Source organism: Notamacropus eugenii, chromosome 5 (genome assembly GCF_028372415.1).
Source record: "Notamacropus eugenii isolate mMacEug1 chromosome 5, mMacEug1.pri_v2, whole genome shotgun sequence".
Classification (NCBI taxonomy): Eukaryota; Metazoa; Chordata; class Mammalia; order Diprotodontia; family Macropodidae; genus Notamacropus; species Notamacropus eugenii.
Window position 1 is genome coordinate 269,553,711 of NC_092876.1, and position 22,529 is coordinate 269,576,239.

A 22,529-nucleotide genomic window follows, 5' to 3' on the forward strand; every position below is an offset into this window, starting at 1 on the left:
TAAAATTCTGACTCAGGGTGATTTAATTAAGCTATTGATTTCTACATGCCTTATGGAAGGTATTTCTGGCAGCCATAGTGATACACTGCCATCATGATTTTCCTTCTTCTTTAGTTTGGGAGCTTGAGAAAAAAAACAAGACAAGTTGGCAGGGGAAATATCATCTGAGAGTATATGCACCAACAAATGTCTAATGCCATGATGTAACCAGTCTTTATTTCATCAGATGCATCTGTGTGCCCCAAGATAAAATATCAAAATAATAAAGATTCTCCTGAAAACTTTGGCTCTAGAACTTATTATTACCTTCCCCAAGTTTTACTCTGATGTATCATCAATTAAATAAATCATGACTTAAGTCCTTACCAGTGCAACACATTCTATTCACTGACTGAGAAAGAACCTCTAATCAATTTTGTTGTTTTGTTGTTGAGTTGTTTCAGTTGTGTCCAACTCTTTGTGATCTGATTTGGGGTTTTCTTGAAAAAGATCCTGGAGTGTTTTATCATGACCTTTCCAGGTCATTTTATAGATAAGGAAACTGAGACAAATAGGGTTAAGTGACTTGCCCAGAGTCACACAGGTAGTAAGTGTCTAAGGGCAGATTTGAACTCAGGTCTTCCTGACTCCAGGCCCAGCATTCTATCCACCTATCTACCATTAATCAAATAGCAAAGTACTTAGTTAAGACAGGTTATTCAAAGTAAATAATCAAGAAAATAAATAGATAATAGATTCTAACCATCTCCTCATGTATGTATGTATGTAATATATGTAATTAGTAGTTGGAAAAATGTAATTTAGTCTGAGTACTGAGATTTCTGCAGTTCCTTGGAGATGAATTTTTTTGGTTTCAGCTCTGTTCTTCTACCATATGGAGTTAATCTCCTAAGTTTCCATTCTCCATAATCTCCAGAGCCTTCACTCAGTCTAGGCTTTAGCACTTCCACCTCCTGCTCAGTAAACATTAACCCACACTGTGATATATTAACTATACTCCACATGTAGTTCATCTTTATACTCACTGTATGTCAGGAATATCACAGGATATTTTGAACCCTGTACTTAGTCACCTTTTCATGTGGCTTTTCCATCTGGTTATTTCCATGTGCCCCTTCCAAAAAACCATATCTCTTGACAAATTCTTGTATCTAGTCCCAACTTTTAAGGGATCCTGATGCTCTAATCATTTCTCCACTTAATACTGGTTCCATTGCTTCTGCATTATGGTGACTTGAAGCTATATTGTAAAACTAAAGTGTGGATAAAAATCTGAACTCATACAAAGTCAGGAAGAGGGAAATGTTTTCACCACAATTTTTATAAATTTTCCCATGACAAAGTCATTGTTAAGCTCACATGATGCCTAATAAAAGGGAATAATAGAGCACATATTGTGAACCTTTAAGTAAATATTCTTATATCCACCTCATTTCATGGTATTCTTTTCAAAATGATCTGTGTTTAGTCTGAACTAAAAATATACAAAAAGTGCTCATCTAGACTTTCCTTTGAAGATCTCAAATGAAAGGAAAACTATTATATCCCAAGACACCCCTTTCTGACTTTTGGATAGATTTAATTGCTAAGGAGCCTACCTTCATGCCAAGCCTAAATCTATATTGTTGCAACTTATCCCAACTACTCCTTGTCCAGACCAATATCCCCTTCCAGGTGACAGCTCTTTAAATACTTCAATACAGTCATCAAGTCTCCTCTAAATCACTCTTCCCTTCCCTTTCCTTCTGTTCTCTTCTCCATCACTCTTATCTCAAATATTCAATCAATTGCTAAACTTTATTGTTTCTATATCTACCTCTTTTTCTTTAATAATACTGACATGACTTTAGTATAGACCTTTATCATAAAACAACTTAGACTACTACAGTGACCTTCTAATTGATCTTCCTATGTGAAATCTTACCCCATTCTACAAAGAGCTGCCAAAGTATCTTCTTAAAGACAGATCTGATCATATCATTCCTCAATACTATACATTCTAGTGCTTCTCTAAGATAAAATACAAACTTTTAAAGTCTTTCACAATCTGTCCCTAACTCATATTTCTAGCGTCATTATATGTGATCTCTTGCACTCTAAGGTCCAGGCAGACATGTCAACTCACTCTTCCTTGCACATATCACTACATCCTCTGTCTCTTTACCTTTGAACTGGATGTCCCCTTCGTTGGAATGTAACTCACTTGTTTTTCATAGAATCATTATCTTACTTCAAGATGTATCTCATTTAAATTATGTGAAATTATTAAAGTTCTTGCATAAACAAAATTAATGTATCTAGCAAAAGGGAAGTAGATGATTGGGAAAATATTTTTACCAAATATATCTGATAATAGTTTAAAAATCCAAATAGATATACCATTAATATAAATATATAAAACCAAAAGCCATCTCTCAATGGAAATATAATTGAAGGATATGAATAAATTGTTCTCTAAGGAATAATTGCAAACTTTATAATGATAAGAAATCTCTCAAATCACTGATAAGAGCAATGAAAATTAAATCAAGTCTGAAGTTTTACTTCACACCCGACAAATTGGTAAGATGGTAAAAGATGGAAACAGTCGATCTTGGAGATGTTGTAGAAATACCAGTATGTTAATGCAATATTAGCTGAACTATGTATTTGTATAATCATTCTGGGAAGCAATTTTTAATGATATAAATAAAGAGAGTAAAATGTCCAAACTCATTGACCAAGGGATTCCTGTGCTAATATACCCTAAGGAAACCATTGACTATATCTTTCTAACTACATTTACTTTATGTGTACCATTTTAAATAGTACATATTTTAAAAGTAATGCTCTTATTGGTGACAAAAACAACAACTAGAATCATAGTAGATGCTCCTTAATTATGGAATGACAAGACATATTGGCATACATGAATGTCATGGAATGTTACTGTGCTGTAAGAAAGAAAAAAACTTGGGAAGTTAGAAGAAAAATGGAAAGACCATCTATGGAAAAAAATAAAACCATGAACTGATGCAAAGGGAAATAAATTGAGGCAGGAAAATCACATCATAATACATCAAAAGAACTGAATAACAATAGAAACTGAACATTTCAAAACTATAAAGACCAAGTTTTGTCCCAAAAAAAATTTTAGAGAAGATACTTCCCCCAGCTCCTCTTTAGAGTCTGGAGATACACAGATATGGAACTTTCTATATAGCATAGTACTTTTCCGTGTGTCCACTAGTTTTACAGGTTTTTTTTTTTTTAATCATCTTCTTCTCTTAAAAAAAATCACCATTATTAATGATCATTCTGGAAAGTCATAGAAAGAGGTATATGGGGGGGAATTCAAAGAACTGAACACAAAAAGATATCAGACAAATTTATTTTAAGAAGTTCTGTACTTTTTAATAGCTTTCCATTTTCACATCCAATCTATTTTCATATTCAGTGTATAATTCTTATAGGACTCAACCAAAGTCTAGTAAATATATTTAATAAATATCTACAATATACAAGCCCCTGAGTCAAATAAAAGGATACTTCATTAAAGATGTTTTTAAAAAATTACAGCTACTTCACTATGCCTTCCGATTTACTTAGGTTATATATTTGCAGACTAAAATAGGCAATTGGGGTTTAGCTTGCTGAACTTCCAAAGCAGTTTCACCAAACTTCTTCCTCTTTTCTTTTAACAAGTGGAAAACAGTTTTGTACAAAAGAATCAAAGATGCTTTTGAGAACACTTGGAACCTTTGACAAAGACTTCATCATCCCATTTTGGGGAAAGAAGCAAACTCTTAGCGTCACACCACAGACTGGACAACAGACTTGCACAGGGACACAAAAGCACAGACGCAGGCGCACACAGAAACACACATGTCCTAGTCACTGCTCTGGCTTCTGTTCATTTTGTGATTATTATTATAAGTCAAAAGTCTATAGCAATAAAAATGACATGACCAGGAACAACAATAATCATAATACGTGCCAAACACTATCTACTGCTCCATTAAATGTGTATTTATCTGAATACAGAGGGTGAGAAATCCAGGGAACAGTCAACTCAATCAAAGGCCAATAAGCACGGAATCATCCTAGCCTGCCAACTTATTCTAGTGAATAAGGTCACAAGCTACTGAGGACAGAAATAAAAATCCTGTTCTACTAATGTGAAAAAAATCTCCAAAGGATATCTTGTCACAACTGAAATAACAAGAAAGACAAAAGAACAACTGTGACTGCAAAGGGACAGTACCATTTTTACCACTGGTGGGGGTGGGGGAAAAAAATCTGTATTCTCTTTTTGCTTTCATGAGGTACCATAAAAAGCTATTAAGGGAAGACAATAGAGTAAAGCTTTTATTATGTTACCTATGTGGGGCAAGTAAAGAAAACAGCAGAAAGAAAGCAGTATTACAAAGCAAAGACAGGTAGCCATTTGGAAGGGACAGCTAGAAAAAAACTACAACCTATAAACTGTGTCAGTAACATATAGTGACTGGAGAAAGAGGTAGTCAAAAGAAATTTGTGGTTTAATAGAATTGACTAAAAATGTCCAAATTACACAATCAGACATGGATGGCGAAGGAGTTCCATTGGACTTGAGAACCTCTAGGAGTAGACAAACTCTTGGACTGGAAAGTGGAAGAATTACACGGATAAAACCAAGCAGCTGTGTGAAGCTCACTTCCCAGCAATGCTGGACAAAGGAAGATTTGGCATCAGGCTACCGTGCACAGGGGACAAACAGCAGGTGTCTCTTCAAAAGTTGACATAGAGCTGTCAGACTAAGAAATCTAGCTCCTTTAACAATAGCTATTTGATGATAAACACAGTAAAAACTCATTAATTTAGTCTCTTCTCATTTGGAAATGTAATTATTCAGAAAAAAAGCTGAGCTAAAATCTCTATCTTTCCTTAGCAAACCTCCCCTCCCTTTCTCCCCCCCGCCCTCCTCCCTCCATATCATCTTTGTGGAATGTAAGCATTGAGGCCAAGGAGTGTTTGATTTTTCCTTTTTTACTATATCAATACCTAGCAGTGGCTTGCACATAGTAGGCACTGAATGCTTGTTGAATTAAATAAAGTGAAGAGATAATACAAATTTTAAGAGATATGTTTAAACTGTTAAAATAAAGTGCTTTCCTTGATTCTCCAAGACTGAGGACAAACAGTTGTCTATATAATAAAAATAGTGTTAGATGCATACAACTGTGATCTATGTCTTTAAAAAGAGCTTTGCTATGCAACGCTTTATCATCCCAGTTCGAGTTGTATGTATTTTAAAATAACAAAACTGAGTTTCTTTTCAATATGATCTCTCCATTAAATAAGATTAGCCTTACTTCCAATTAAGTTGAATAAAAAAGGTTTTTCTATGATCTATGCCAAGAACAGTGTCTTTACAATAAGTGCTATAATAATAAAAATGTTTCCGGTATCTTGTGACCAAAACACCTGGGTGTCATATAAGCAAAGAAGGCAAAGCTGTGAAAACATATTGATAACTACCTCAATGATTTCTAATCAAATATTAGCTGTGACATTGTTTTTTGTAGTATGAATATTCTAATTAGCCTTTTGACTAATCAGGATTTTGCAAATGCATACAGATAAACAGAGATTATCATTTCCCATAGAACTGAGGCTCTTTGTGGGGGTGGGAAGGAAGGGATTCTCACACACTTTTAAGGTTAAAGAATTATGTAAGGACTATATGGGTCCTTTCTGGTAATTAATTTTTTCAAAGTCCCTAAAAACCATGGCCTGAGATTTTAACCAAATTGGTAGGGTATGCATTTACTTATCACCCAGTAGGCATGGCAGAACTCCATCTTATTATGTTTAAAAGTATAATCTCAAATTTGTACGTCATATGGATGGAATATATCCAGCAATAAATATGCAGCTTAGTGGAACCTTTGCAATGCTGTAGAATAATTTGGACAGCTGGTGTTATTGGTTGATCTACAAGGTTTTTGGTGTTCTTATCAATCTGCTCTTTTACACTTAATTTAAATTTAGTATAAATATTCACTGTCAAAAAAATTAAATTGAGGGAGAATGCTTTAACATTTTCTCCCAGAATATAAATGAGAATATTAGCTGATGTACCATAGAGAGGTGGGTTTCATTTGTTCTAATGTAAACATAAAGTGCAAAAGAAGTGGCAATTGAATTATTTTTTTTTTATTTTTTAGGGGGCAGTCCTAGAATAGAGAAAAAGAGAGAATCTACTTCTTATTGTTAGCCTTGTAACACATGCCTTTTTTAGAAAATAGAATATTCATACTTAAAAAAATAAGCATGCTAATATAATTATGTCATATTTGTATAGTAAGAATTTCCACTTTTTAAAGAACTTTCATGAACATGATACTATATTCATCCCTAAATATTAGAAATGTTCAAATAACATAAGCTAGTCTGATTGTCCACTTGGACAGCTATTCATGGACTTAAAGGAGATAGAATGGGAAAATATTTCTAGCCCTCCTTTACCCCACCTAACTTCCCAATTCCCATGCATCTAGCCACAAGACCTCTGATTAGCAACTCTGTCCAAGTATGACTCTCACTGAAAAGCCTCAGTATGATAAAATCGGGGATGGAGTTGGCAGTGCCCATAGCTCCATCTCAATTGTCTTGAACTGCTTCACCCCAGACTGGCAGCTAGTCTAATTACTTTTAAAGTGGCCACTAGAATTACAGTAGAAAATAGGAGGTGGGCAAAATCCTCTCCCCCAGAAGTGAGGACCCTAATATTTGAAGGAAAGAATCAAGTAGAAGAAAAATCATTCTTATTATATATTGCCAAACTGCTGCCATGATATTTTTTTCACTCTCTCTCCAAGCCCTCTCTGTGTACATAGGTAAATAGCAATGGCCAAAAAGTTACTTAGAGGTGTGATAACACATTGTACCATGTGGAGACAGCACTGCTAATGTGCATATCTAATGCATACATGTATTTCAGGAGAAACTTTGGAGTCTACAATATATAGATATAATACTCAGGCACCAAAAATAGTTTGGAATGGAGAAAGAAGGAATGCAAATAAATATGGTGTATTTTGTTTTTGTCAATTGATAACGGTAATTTTAAAAATCAGACATTTTCTCCCTTTGTTCAGTGATGCTTTCACTCACAAAATCTAGTGACAGATGAGGCTGTAAGATGAGAAAAGAAGAGAGGTGTTCCCAGATAAACAGGTCTTGGACCTTGGCCTCTGCCTTTTTCTTTTTTCATTTTAGATGATAGGGATGTATACATGTGAGTTCAAAAAGTCAGTACTGTGCTTTACCAATCCAGCATCCCAGAGGATGTCTTTAAGGGCCAGGGCAACATTGGACACTTGAGGAGCAGGATTAACCTAAGTTAATCAATTTTGGGACCCAAGCCAAGGGGTTGTTGAAACCAGGGCTTGTCCATGAGTTGGGCAGCATCTGGATGTGATCTCACTGTGAACACTGCTACATAGGAACTGAGATAAGTATTGGGCCTTGTTATCCCAGATACCAGTGCAGCTTAAGGGAGAATATGTATGGTCTTGGCATATTTAACATTTGTATACTTGTTTTTGCCATATCATTGAAGTAAATTTCTCTTTGTAAAAACTTATTTTCTAAAAAAAAGAATAAAATTTTCACTGATACTACCTGAGTCTGAGTAAAGGGGGAACAATAAAAGATGACATTGAGGGTATAGACTATTGAATTAATTCACTGATCCAACAAAAAGAAGTATGTCATTTATTTTCCTAACTACTTATCAAGCTTCATTCTTGCCTCATAGGGGACTTAATTCCTTATCCTAGTTAATAATTTAATGTTTTTAAAATGCCCTAGTGTTGCTGGTGGAACGACATTATACTGTGTACAAAAGCAAAAATTTAATCTTATTCTCTTAGGCTGTTCAAGTGTGCACATGTCCTTTCATCTAATACTTTGAAGAGTCCCACATTTTATAAAAGATGAAAAATACAAATAAATGCCAATATCTGTTGCAAAAAAAGATTTTTTATATTTTATCTGCTATGAATAAAATATTAAGCCCATTCACAAAATGGACAGTGGAGATTTTAAAAAATCTTTAAAGATCTTAAAAGAATTGGTAGTGATAGCTACTTACAATTATAGCATATTTTTAAGATTTCTGGTGTCCTATTCACACCAGCCATATAATATGAGAATTATTATCCTCATTTTATGGATGTAAGAGGTTAATAAAACCTCTGAAAGTACAGTATGCTTAGCTATTAGGTAAAAAATGTAACTTGCAACTCAGAGTCAGGGTTCTGAGCTCTTGTGGGTTGGGTTCAATATTGAGAAGAAAGATATAAAGCAAATTCATATGTTTCCAAGGTTTCTCTTGGTAGGGGCAGAGTGAGTCACAAAATTTCAGTTATTTTAATAATTATTATTATAATTATGACATGTAGATACTAGACTTGAGTTATGAGCAGTTCCCAGATGAGTGAAGTTCCTTTACCAATGCAGATCAGCACTTTCTGGGCAGCTTAGAGCCTCCAAGATCTATCTCTGGGTATTAAATGGCAAATATTATATAGAGTGGTAAGGATATTCTGAAAGTGACTGTTAGATATTCTCCATCACCTTCTGCTGAATGAAGACAAGGGATGGTTCCCATGATCTCCAGGTGAAAGTGGTGGTGGTGAGGAAATAAACATTTATTAAGCACCTACACTTTGTCAAACATATTCCTGAAAGCTTTGTAAATATTATCTCATTTGGTACCCACAACAGCACCTGAGAGGTAGGTGCTATCATAATCCACATTTTACAACTGAAGAAATAGAGGCCAACAGAAGTTATATGACTTGCCTGAGGTCATATAGCTAAAAAGTGTCTAAGGTCAGATTTGAACTCATGTCTTCTTGACTCATGAATGTGTACTCTATCTACTGTGTCATCTAGTTGTCTAAAAAAAAAAAGCCACATTAAAAAGAACTCATCTGCAGGACCAATTAGGCACCACACTCAAGATACCAATTAGTGACATCCCTGCCTTATGCAAGGCTATTCCCAAATGCTGAAGCTAGACTATTTTCAGCTTCTTTTCTTTTTTTAAGAGGCAAGCATTCTTAAAATTAAATGGACAAAGTTAGAGGTTTTTCCCCTGATATTTTGATGAATGTATTTCAACGTCACTGAATTCCTTTGTCATTCTGAGTATTTTATTTTATTTTTTTAAAAATGTCTTTTTTTTCTGAGAAGGATATATACCTTTCATTGGATTAACAAGGAAATCTATGAAACAGAGAAGATTAAGAATTCTACTCTTGGGTATGTAACTGTCACTGCTTATCTGCATCCCTCTAGAATAAACTCAGTCTTGCTATCAGGCTCACCATCTGTGTTGTATGCACATCATGGCCACTCCCACCATCTATCAGTGCAACTCCACAATAATCCAAGGATTCATAGTTTCTGATAGCCCAGAAACTCATGGGGGCTTGTCTAGCAACCCCTAGCACTTCCACTATAGGCTTCCTATTTACAATTATTTACCAATAAAACTAAAAGGAAGAACTGGGCTAACTCCTGTCAGCTCATTTCACCATGAAACTCTTGTGTATGACTATTTCAATAATAATACCAAAGATTGGTTTATATTGCAACAACTTTAGATGAATATCTAATAATTTGGTATAATTAAAGAAGGAAAAAAAATTCAGGAAAGATGAATTTTAACAGGGATTTGAGAACGTCTTAATCATTGCCAAAAAGCAGTTATAGAGTTTTTTTAACTTAGAAGGTGATCAATATAAAGATAAGAAAATTTTATTATGATTTTTTCTCTTAAAGACCATCTCAATTATCTAAACCTAATTGTACATTTATAGATTTTTATCATAAGTAGTTTTTTTTCTCTCCTGTCATCCTTTTTAAAAATTCATTATGATTAATGAATAAAGGTTGATGGACTACATCATGAAAGCAGTTGTCATATAGTAACAAAAACACTGAATTTGTAAACACAGAACCTAGTTGTATATGCCAGTACTTCCCGTACTAATTGTATGACCCTGGGCAAGTCACTTGACCTCTCTTGGCATCTGTTTTCTCATCTATAAAATGTAATTGGGAGAAGAAAGAGCATGAACCCAATGATCTTTAAGGTTCCTTCAAGGTTCATTAGATATGGTGCTATTTATTATCAGAAGGATTCCAGATGGCCCAGAAATCTGGAAATGACCAGATTTCAAACATCCAAAGGTCACAGAAAGGGCATTCTATAGCATCATAGATATTTAGTTCTGGAGGAGACCTTAGAACCCCTTGAGTCCAGTCCTCATTTTATACATGGAGAAACAGAGACCAAGAGAGATTCCATGACTGCCCCAGCATCATACTGCTAGTAAGTGTTAGAAAGTTAAGCGTGATTTGACTCACATTTTCCTGATTACAAGTTCAGTTCCCTATTCATTATACAATCTTCACACAAGTTAGCGCACAGCAGAACAAAAGCACAGAAATGAAGAAAACCTGGGATATGTTTGCGAAAGAAAGAATATTCCAAATTACTTAGTATGTAGAGAAGGGAAGAACATGAGATAAGTATGGAAAGTTGGGTTGCCATACTTTGAAGGACATGTAATGCCAACGTTAGTATGAAAATGCTGACATAATGTGTCAGGTCTTTTTGAAACCAGATTTCATCCAGTGTAATTTGGTTTCATGGGCTGTAAATGAATGGAAACTGGTAATGTTGAGGGAGTGGTGGGGAAAGGATAACCAAGGGTTGAAAATGAATGCCATCTAAGAGCAAAGGAATCCAGAATATAAGTAAAGCATATTTTATGAGTTGGTTCTAGATGCCAACAAAGCCAGTGTTTAAAAACAACAAGAACAATAACATTGTGATTGGAATTCCTAATAGATGTCTTTGTACCAGATCATAAAAAAGAAGTTGAATTGGAAGTTGTGAGGTTTTGTTGTTGTTGTAAGTTGTAGATTGATTGTTAGAGCAAAGTCTGTTATCCCTGGAATCACATATTTTTTACATTAAATTATAAGGAAGGGGTAAATACAATTACCACCTTAATATCTTAGCTATGTTACTTTGCACTTTTTATTCTCTATATTTATGCCTTGCAGCAATTTTGCAAAAAAGAAAAGTTCTCCCCCAAAGGAAGATTTTGACTGATTAACATAGAAAGAAGTCAATACATTCTTCTTGAATGAATGACTAAAGAATATTCAATCGTGTCACCCAGAAAAACCCATTACCCAAAACTGTGCATCAACAAAGTGGGAAAGGAAATGTATACAAAAATTATACAATGTGCATATGAGTCACTGAAAATTGACATCCCTTCTGGAAAGCAATTTTTTCATATATGATATATTTAAAATATGTATATGTTTATACACACATATGTGCATATACATATAAATGTGAATAACTTTAAATTGTTTTTTAATGAGAATTCTTAAAAATTCAGTATCAAAACATAGCTATCAAATAGAGCTCAAAACCTTTTCTTAGATTTAATGAATTTGTAAAACAGTAGCAAAAGCAAATAAATAAATACGTTTCTACTTAACAACTATTTTTTGTAGTGGTTTAGCTTGATTTGAGTTTTTTGGTACAACATAGTAAATAATCAACCAAAACAATTGAGTCATGCTGTAGCTGCTGGATAAAACTGGAGTGTGGTACCTTATAATCTAATTATTTCTTAATTTATTACTTGCAAGCTTGAGGCTTCAAATCTGACAATGGGAGATATACTCAATTGTCTGTTATTTCAAAGACATAATGTGAAGTGCTCATCATAATTCAGTTAAAATTCTGCAACAGTAACTATGCTGGTCTCCTAGTCTGACTAATTGTAATTAACCTTATAAAAATGAGATTTGTACAGTATGTGGAAAATTAAGGATATAAACAACCATTAAAAGAAAAAATCTAATGATATTAAAAGAATTGTGTACAACTGCCACAATATACAATCTCCACATTGTTAATACTACAAAATTATAAATAGTGTTACTCTTTGTATTTTTGTAAATATACTAAAATAAATTCTTTATCTTAATGTGATAATTTTAGGCTGCATTTTGCAATTGGTCTCTGCAAATGGTACAGATTTAGCGAGCTCCTAGGTATATAGGCAGAGGAACAGCAAAAGTGACCTGGCAGCAAATGTAATATTGATGGAACATTTTCTTCAATAATATGTTTCAAATCATATAAAACTTGGGGACAAAACAGGAGATAATGCTAGACATTGCTCCAGTTCTGTTTTGATGTACTTCTTTTTACTCTCTTTCTCTTTCACTATTAGTTGACTATTGCTTTTCCCACCCTCCCCATCCTTTGCATTTTTCCAACTGTTCACTTTTCATCTTCAGTAAGAATTAGCATAAAAACGAATGGGAAAGAGAGAAGGCAATACTAATAACTGATATGTTTATGAACCACCTGTATGTATGTTCACATATGTTCTCTTATTTATTCCTTACCACATTCCTATGAGGTAGCTACTATGCACATTTTCATCCTCATTTTACAGATAAGGAAATTGAGGTTCAGAGAATTGTGTCTTGTCCACTGTTACTCAGCTAGGATCATATACTGGGTCATTTGTACCCAGATCTTTCTGACTCTGTGTTTACCTAACATTCCTTCCACAACAGTATTCTGCCTTCTGGATTATTTTCTTTTCACCTCCATTTCTGGCCCAGGATCAAAGATAAATAAAGAGTATAATTACAGTTGTAAATCATGATTCATGATCTCATCTTTAAGCTCATAGTGGTCTGGGTTCATTCTTTGTGGCCTTTTAGTATTTATCCAGTAATGGCTCAACCCCCATTCAGGTCTCTTATCCCTTAGAATCTTTAAATTTGTATCATATGTCCATGCTCTTGATACTACCCCAATTCTCTCTGTAAGTGATGATGTTTCCACAAAAATTAAGAAAAAGGTTTATTAAAAATAAGAATATAAAAGGAAAATGACAAAATAACTTTTTATTTGAGTTCCCTCTAAGTGTCAAAATTGCTTTCCTAATCCACTGTTCTTGCTTACCAACAAATCTCTAATCCAAATTATTTATATAATATATTAGTAATTTAATTACATATAAATAGATATTTGTATCAATGATATACTTTTCTATAGTTTGGAAATATACATTGCAAACATTTCTAAGCTATATCCTATGACAAAGACCAAGTTGTAAGTATATAGCAATCTAATACATCCCAGCTATTTCAATAACTTATTCTATGAATTTGGGGCAATTCACTTACACAATAATGTCCCTCAGATTCTTACCAGTAAAATAACTGGGAAGCAGTTTGAAAAGTATGAATTAAATTATTTCTATAAATCTTAGAAAATATCATAATAGCTCCAAATGTTACAGAATATTTCCATCATTTTGATGTCTTTTAGCTCCATAGTATCTCAAAAGCTGCCCTACAATGAAGGTAGAAGGTTCTGAATGCCCAGGTGGCAGCCTTACTACAAAGCTGAACAACTGAAACCCTGACTTAGTACTCAACCCTCACTTCTTGTCCCCCGTCTTCCCAATTTACCCTTCCAGAAGAAAGAAATTTGCTAGGATCTTATTTCATTTCACCTGAAGAGTGAGAGAAAGAACCAGAGAAACCCAGAGCAAAGAAGGAACTAAGTCAGAGTAATTAAAAGGCATGGGGTTATGTAGATGCTCTTTCAAGGAAGGGAATGGGCAATAGTTAATAGCTGATCTCAAAACCAAAAACTTCTAGGTTCAAATCTTACCTCTGATACCTTCAAGTTGTATAACCCTACATAAGTCACTGTGTCTCTATACTGCATTTATAAAGGAAAGTTTTTAGCTTGTTTTCTTCTTTCTCCTATTTGTTCCCTACATTATTAGTACCTGGCTTGTGTTTCACTTTAAACAGATACTATACATGGTATGTTTGCCAAAAAATTGCCATTTTTATTTTCAGAAATTGAAAATCTCTGTTTTTGAATGATCAATTCAAATTCTTTTCAGAATCACACTTTTTTCCAACTTTATCCAAAACAAAATTTTAGTATAAACATTCAACCAAATCAAATTTATGATAGATTCAGATTTTTAATGGAATACCTTCCTCTCAAAGAACAGGGATTTGTATAAGACCACATAGCTAATGCCTTCTTTCTCTCTTAGCCCTTGTGTGAAGAGTCTCATGCCACAGGCCAGAGTTTGTCTGTGTGATAAAATGAAGATGGAATCTCATGAGATCTTGGCCAGAGCTAGATTTTATAGTTGCAAAAAACACTGATTATTGAAATGTATTATGTTGATGTTTCCATGTAAGATAAAGATACAAAATAGCTTTCATACTTATTTAATGCCTATCATGCATATACTTACATGAGTATTCAAGAATATTGTATTTGTATTTATGTGTGTGTATTTCAAAAGCTTGCACTTAGCCTGAGTGTGCTTGTTCAAAATATCTTTTATTTCTGTGCCTGTAAAGAAATATGATTCATCATTCAGTATCTCAAGGATAGTTTAATATATTGATCTTTTTTTTCTTTCACACTCTCTCCCAGAAGCACAATGAGTGACCTAGTAATAAATATATTTTGATGTCAAATTTGTTTCCATAGCAACAAATTAAGATGTCATTCTTAGAGATGATGTGGTATACAAATGTGAAGAGTTGAAGGCTACTTAAAATATGACAATTGTAAATGGATAGGGGAAAAATGAAAACATATGAAGTGCAAAGTAATTTAAATATATTGTCAGAAGTTGATCTTTGATAAAATGACTCTTTTAAACCTTGTATCACTGCTATAACAGCATGTCAATGAGATATAGATTTAGGAGCTCACCTGGTAAAACTAACATAGAAGCATTCATTGTACTACATTGATAGTCATTATTGAATTAAATTTCCACTGCCTTCTTTTCTCTATGATGCCCAGTTTCTTGGGATATGTGTGTGTATCAAATAGATAGAAAAATGGATAGATAGATGTGTGTACATATATGTGTGTGAATATGTGTATGTATGTATGTATGTATATCTGAGTAAAAGTGAAAAGACTGTATGCTGCGTTTGAGAGAATGTGTGTGCCTTTAATATAGTAAGAAAATACTGTGGTAGTTATGGATGATGAGTTTGCAGACACATATTTCCCCACCACACTTATCTACAGCAAAGATGATTGTCCTATCATGGTGACCCAGGCTACATTGACCACAAATGATATTGTCATCAGCAAGCTGACCTAGATCCTTTCCTATTTGCACCCAGAATAACAAGCTGAACAAAAAGTTCAAAGGAAAACTGGATGAGAATAACCTCCAGAGGCTGGAATGAACATTTTTAAAGACATTATTAATTATGTACCACCAACAACTAAGGTTCTAAGAGAAAAAGAAAGGAAGTGATATCATGAATGGAAGAGAGATTGGGACTGGAACTCAAAATGATAGCGAGAAAGGGAACTGGACAAGGAGTGTGATAAAGAAAGAGTGTGGAATTGGAAAAGAGAAGAGATGAAGTGACACAGCCATTTTGAGAAGTTGAAAGTGGATGACTAGCCCAAGGACAGGGACAAAGCTCCTGGATCTGGAAAGGAGTTAAAAAACTCCAACAAAAAATTTTCTAGTTCTTCTGGTTGAGAAGGTGGTGAATCACTGAAGAAACCAGAAGATAAGAGCCAGCTGTAAGATTCTTCATGTCCAACAATTATGCAGTGTTATGCAGCCATGGTAGATGACATGGCTATGGACAGTGATGAGGAGGTGTCATACAGCAAGATGGAGCAGGGTAACAAAATGGGACCATTGGGTGCATGGGACTTTTATACCCAGAAAGAGCATAGCAAGTATGCAAGCAACAAAGAGGCTTTGCCTAAAACCTCATTCCAGTATGGCATCAAGATGTCAGAAAGTCAGAAAACCTGACACTTCAAAGAAACAAATGACAAGGCACATCTTGATTGACAGTGGGAAAAGATCAGTCAGCCCAATTACTTAGAAAAGCAAGACAATGGAGGCTGATGGGGTTGAGGTAGAAAGACCAAAATGTTGGTGCAGTACTCAGATTCCTGGAAGATTACTCATTTGAATACTTCTCAACTTCCTTTCTTTCCCTTTGTACCTTCCTTAGAGAAGTTGCAGTGTCCTTTTGTATGTATGTAAGAAATGGCATTGTTTTGACTATTAATACGCAGATGTCATAAAGCAGAAGCATGGTAAAGTTTGTGGAGGAAATAAATAAAGGAAAAGACAAAATAAATATTATTGTTTAACCTAAAAAAGGGTGGAATAGATGAAATCTATTACAGATCAAGAAAGATATCACAAACCTGATATGGAAACATAATAGAGTTGTGACAGGAATTTCAACTACCTGGACTTCACTCTCATCCTCATTATCATCATCATCATCATCATCATTTTCATGATCGCCATTACACAACTTGGGAGATAGAAAGGAACTAAGCTGACATCTACTCAACTCATGCACAGAAGGAATGCCTACTATAACATCCCCCCAATGCAAGGTTTAATAACTCTGCTTGAAGATCTCCAAGAAGGTTCACTCCCAACTCCTTCTCCTTCCGCTTGTGGGCAGCTGCAATTATTAGGAAGATTGTTTTGTTTTGGTCTGACATTAAACCTAGATTTGTCTTTTTAATTTCTACCCATTCTTTCTGTCACAAACCTTTGGTTACAAACATAACAAGTCTGATTCCTCTTCCCCATGACAGTTCTTAAATTACTTGAGCATAGCTGTAATGTATCTCTTGAATTCTTTTTGCTCCAGTCTAATTATGTTCCTTTTACCAGTCATCATGTCATAGATTCAAGTGTCTTCACCATCCTGGTTTCTATCCTTTGGAAACTTTTTAGGTTGTCAGTGTTCCTCTTAAACTACAGTGTTCAGAATAGAACACAGTACTTTAGATGAGGTCCATTGAGAGCAAGTACAGTGGAACTATTACATTCCTATTCCTGGAAGTTAGTACCCTCTTAAAGGAGCCCAAGAGTGTATTAACTTATTTGGTCTACCACATTGATAACTCATTCATATTGAGTTTACAGTTCAGTAAAACTTTCCAGTTTTTTTCAACAGAATGACCATATTCTAACCATGAATGTTCCGTCTTGTACGTATGAAGTAGAAATTTTATACCCAAGTGCAAATTTTTACATTTTCCCCCATTGAATTTCATTTTATTGGATCAATAATATTCCAGACTCTTGAGATCCTTTCTGATGATAAAATTAAAACCTTTTCTGTTAGTTAGCCTCCTCAACTTTGTCATATGCAAATTTAGTGGGCATACCATCTTTGTCTTCATAAAAGCTATTGAATAAAAATGTTAAATAGCATAGTACCAAACAGAGATACCTGTAATACACTACTAGAGACCAGCCACATTGACTTTGAACCATAATGATTATTACATTTTGTGTCTAGTCACATTGTCAGTTGAATCAATTGATAAAGTCACCATTTAATCAATAATTTTGTTTATATATTTTCCCACAAGAATAGTATGAGATATTTTATTTAAAAACTTTGATAAAATCTAGATAAACTACATCTAAAACATTCCAACGACTATCTACTAGTTTAGCACTAGCATTTACATAAGGCTTTAAAGTTTGCAAGGTGTTTTGCAAATGTTAACTCATTTGATAATAGATAATATTCAGCTGGAGCTATGTCTCTGTCTCTGTGCTTCTTGGTCTCTCTCTCTATTTCTTTCACCCCTTCTCCTGCCCTCTTTCTGCCATGTTTCTGCTTATTTTTAATAGATGCATTAAGCTTCATTTTTTTCCCCCAAAAGATGGAATGAGAAGCAAGGAGGATTGATTTTCAAGACCTGATACTGAGCAAGAAGGAAGACATGATGAGGAAATAGAAATTATTTGAACTCCAGGAGGAAGTAATCACTCCATATTTGAATTAATAATGAAGAAGAATCAGATATAATATGACATTCCCCTCATAGTTCAAGGAAAGGATAGATAAGAAATTATGGGCTAAAATTCTAGAAAACATCAGTTAAATAAAGATAGGAAACTGTCCAGGATGAAATTCTAATGATAAGTTTAATGAGGTATAAAGAAAGGGAGATGTCTACAAAGACCCATGTGTATATTCAGGAAATTCAGATCAAAGGATGTTTTTGAAAGTGCATTTATAGAAGTCACAGTGGGGTTCTTATTTGTTAATGTCATGGACTCCATTTACAATTTAGTGAAACCTATAAACACCATATCATACTATGTTTTAAAATGTAATTGAAGGAAGTACTAGATTTCGGTAGGAGGTTATTGAAAACAAACATGCAATTATTCACATTCAAGTTCAAAGACTCCTTGAGGATCCATGGACCCCATATCAAGAACCACTGAGATAGAAACAAAGATGAAAAATAGAGAATAAACACAAAAGAATAACAATCCTGTGAGAAGCACTCAACATGAACTGAAGCTAGTGACAAACATTATACAAAAAGAATGATTTCTTCATCTCTGTGAAAAGCAAGAGATCAAATAGATCTTGGGATCACAGAGCAGATAGAACAAGATATAATTATGACAATGGATTCAATTCAAGAAAGATTTATAAAGTGTCTACTATATGCAAGATACTGTTGCATGTTGGGATGTAAAAATATTCAAGTAATCTCTACTTTCAAGTAACTGAGAGTACATCAAAGGAAGGAGAAGTTACAACATGCACACAAATAAGAAAAATGCAAAGACAGTGGATGAGAAGGCACCATCAACTAGGAAGATCAGTGAATACTTCAAGGAAAGTGTACTACCTGAGCTCAGTCATAAAAGATAAGGAAAATTCTGAGAAACAGAGAAGGGGAAGGAATACATAGCAAATATGGGTAAAGGCTTGTGTGAATGCATGGGGACAAAAGAAGGCTAGTCTTCATAAAATTTAGAGATTATGAAGGGTGGTAATATGAATTAACAATCCCTGGAAATATAGATAGGATTCAGATTGTGGAAGATCTTTGCTGCCATCCTATAGAGTCTGTATTTTATCCTATTGGTCTCTGAAGGTTTTCAAAAATGGGGCTTATGTGATAAGAGGGGTCTTAGTAATACCAAATTTGGCAATTGTGTGGAGAACACATTAGAAAAGAGAGAGACTAGAAATAAGAAGTGCATTTAGAAGGCTAACTAAGTAGCCCTGGTGAGTTATGGTAACTATGCTAGTGTAAAGAATTAATGAGATGAAAACTGAATGGATATTGGGAATGATAGAGAAAGATAACTCAGAGGTTATGAGACAATTTGAGGGTGTTTAAATCAGGGCAAGTAGGTGGCACAGAGGGTAGAGCACTGGGCTTGGAACTAGGGAGACCCATCATCACAAGTTCAAATCTGACCTAAGGGACTTAGTAGATGTGAGATACTGGGCAAGTCACTTAATCCTATTTGCCTCAGTTTCTTCACCTATAAAATGATCTGGAGAAGGATATATCAAACCACTCTAGCATCTTTGTCAAGAAAATTCCAAATGAGGTCATGAAAAGTCAGGCATGACTGAAATGACTGAATAACAAAAACATACTTAATCTGTCCCAGTATAGTCAGTAAAGTTAGAGGCTGAAAGTGACTGGAGTAGAATAGGGTTGAAGGTCTAAGAAAAACAAAACAAAAACAAAAATTGAAAACATCCATTGTGTGGAATGTATTAGTAAGCCAAAAAGATGAATAAAGGGATTTTGATAAGTAGTAAGGACTCTGTTGAGTCCTTACACACACATATAATATATATCCCAATAATGAAAGTTTTCTGACATTTTTCAGCATTAGTCAGTAGCCAAGGAGGAGATCCATGAAGAGTACATCATAGAACTAGTCCAAAACAGGAAGCAGGTACATTTAGAATTACAAAAGTCTCAAATCAAAAAAGAGTTCTAGTGTATTAGTAAGGGCATCTTTTTTGTTTTGCTTTTCTGTCCTCCCCACCACTTAACTGTATTTTATTTTTCTTCTATTGCATATAGTTTTTGACATTCTTTTTTATAAGATTTTGAATTCTAAATTTTTCTCCCTCCATCGCCCTTTCTCCCCTCCTCAAGAAAGCAAGAAATCTGATATAGGTTGTACATGTGCAGTTAAGTTAAACAAATTTCCACATTAGTCATGTTGTGAAAGAAGAATCAGAACAAAAGGGAAAACCCATTAGAAAGAAAAAAAAGTGAAAATAGTTTTCTTCAATCTGCATTCAGACTCCGTAATTCGTTCTCTGGTTGTGGAGAGCATTTTTCTAGCATGAGTGTTTTGGAATTATCTTGGATTGCTGCATTACTGAGAAGAGCAAAGTCTCTCATAGAGTAAGGATATTTTATGTATTTCATCCTGGTCACAGAGTCAAGTAAAACCAAAAAAGGTCTAATGACCTGAGAGATTCCAAAGCTAAAAGTGGGGAAAAAAAAGAAGTTTTATAAGTGTAAGTGAAAGAGATAAGTGGAAGTTAAGCACAACCTACAAACATTAATTATTAACTTCTGTGTGTAATCATTATTCCATATCCAAGGAGTAGACATTTGGAAGAAAGCAATTGAATCGATATACTCATTGTTGACAACATATGAACCCAGGCAACAAAGCTATAATAGCTAAAAAAGGAAGGGTCGTTTGAACATTCTCCTCTTGAGAAGGAAAAAAAAAGTGGGGGGAAGGGTTGGCAGATTTGGCTACGTCACATGCATCAAAGTAACAAGACATCCTATCCTTGCACTTCATGGGACACTATTTATGCTTACTACAAAGAAGATGATTGAAATTTATGAGTTAATAATTCTTTTCAAAGGTTTGTTTATTGATGAAATTCCATGAAGATCCCGAAAATCAAGTAAGCACTCTCGTTGTTGCTGAATCGCTACAATGTAAAAGTGGGTATAGGGAAAGATGATCAAAACCCCAGGTTAGCATGAATGAAGAAGACGAAAGATTTATGAACTGGTGAGAAACTACCAGCCTATGCATCTTACAAATCAGAAAATGGTAATCACTGAGATCACTAAATAACATGAAAAGATCTATATTGATATTCAGACTGATTAGTAATAGCTAGTTACAGATTTAGTGGTCATTTTTAGAATCAGTTAAATATTTCTGTCAGATTAACTGTATGAAGCAAAAGTCAAAGCAAAAAAAAGCAAATTAAAAGAAAGGATAAAGATGAGGAACTTTGGCAGATGATAAAGTTAATTCCAAATCAAACATTTTACAGAAACTTGTAATTTTTTTAAATGGAAATTGGGAAAAAATGATTTTTATTGCTTCTATTCTTTTTATTTATTTATGGAATAAAAAAAGTATTTTCATAACAGTTTAATGAGAAAACATGATTACACATGAAAATGTAAATCTATCAAGTACAACTTTCTATTCCTTTTAAATATATAATAAAGGTATCATGTAAATTTCCTCCTCTCCTTCTCTAGAGATGGCTACAATCAGACACACATAAGTATATATGTGTATATGCGTTAGTCATGTTGTGAAAGAAGAATCAGAACCACAAGAAAGAAAAAACAAAAAACGTGAAAATACTATGCTTCAACTTGCATTTAGATTCCATATTTCTTTCTCTGGATGTAGATAGCATTGTCCATTGTGAGTCTTTTGGTGTTGTCTTGGATGATTGTATTGCTAAGAAGAGCTAAGTCTATAGTACCTGATCATCACACAGCATTGCTGTGTCCAACATTTTCCTGGTTTAGCTGACTTCACTCAGCATCAGCTCATGTAAATCTTTTCAGGCTTTTTTTTTTCTTATAGCATAATAGTATTCTATTACATTCATATGCCTGAATTTGTTCAATCATTTCTCAATTGATGGATATCTCTTCAATTTTCAATTTTTTGCCACCACTAAAGGAGCTGCTATAAATATTTTTATACATGAGGGTCCATTCCCCTTTATGTGATCTCTTTTATTAACATACGGAATGTCTACTTTAATAAAATTTATAACTCATAGTGTCTATTATGTTTGGCTTGAGTTTTATTGTCTTTTAACATTGTTTCAATTTAAATGTCTATGATCATGTTTATTGTTGTTTTCCTTCAACTTTCTTTATTCTGTATCAGTTCATACAATTCCCTATGTGTTTATTCGTATTCTTTATATTTGTGATTGCTTAGAATGTAATCATGCACTATTACATTCATATGCCATGACACTTAGCAATTTTCCAATTGCTGGGCAAACAGTTTGTTTCTTTGGGCTAATATGACTGTTTTAAATATTGTGGTAAATGGGTCTCTTTTCTTTCTGCTATTGACTTTCTTTGGTGTAAATATCTGGGTCAAATGATATGAAAATTTAGTAACTAATTGCATAGTATTTCAGTTTATTTTGCAAAAAGGCTACACCAATTCACAAGTCCATCAGCAATTGGTTAACATTTCCATTATATTTTCTTTCCATAACTGCAATAAATTAAACCACTGGAGCATACCATACACATACACACATACACACACACACACACACACACACACTGTATGGACAAT

The 22,529-nt window shown here is 34.1% G+C and overlaps 1 pseudogene; it reads left to right on the forward strand.

The window, feature by feature from the left end:
• The first annotated feature begins 2,567 nt into the window (after window positions 1–2,567).
• Window positions 2,568–16,086, forward strand: LOC140507848 (protein Red pseudogene; annotated as a pseudogene).
• Window positions 16,087–22,529: the final 6,443 nt, after the last annotated feature.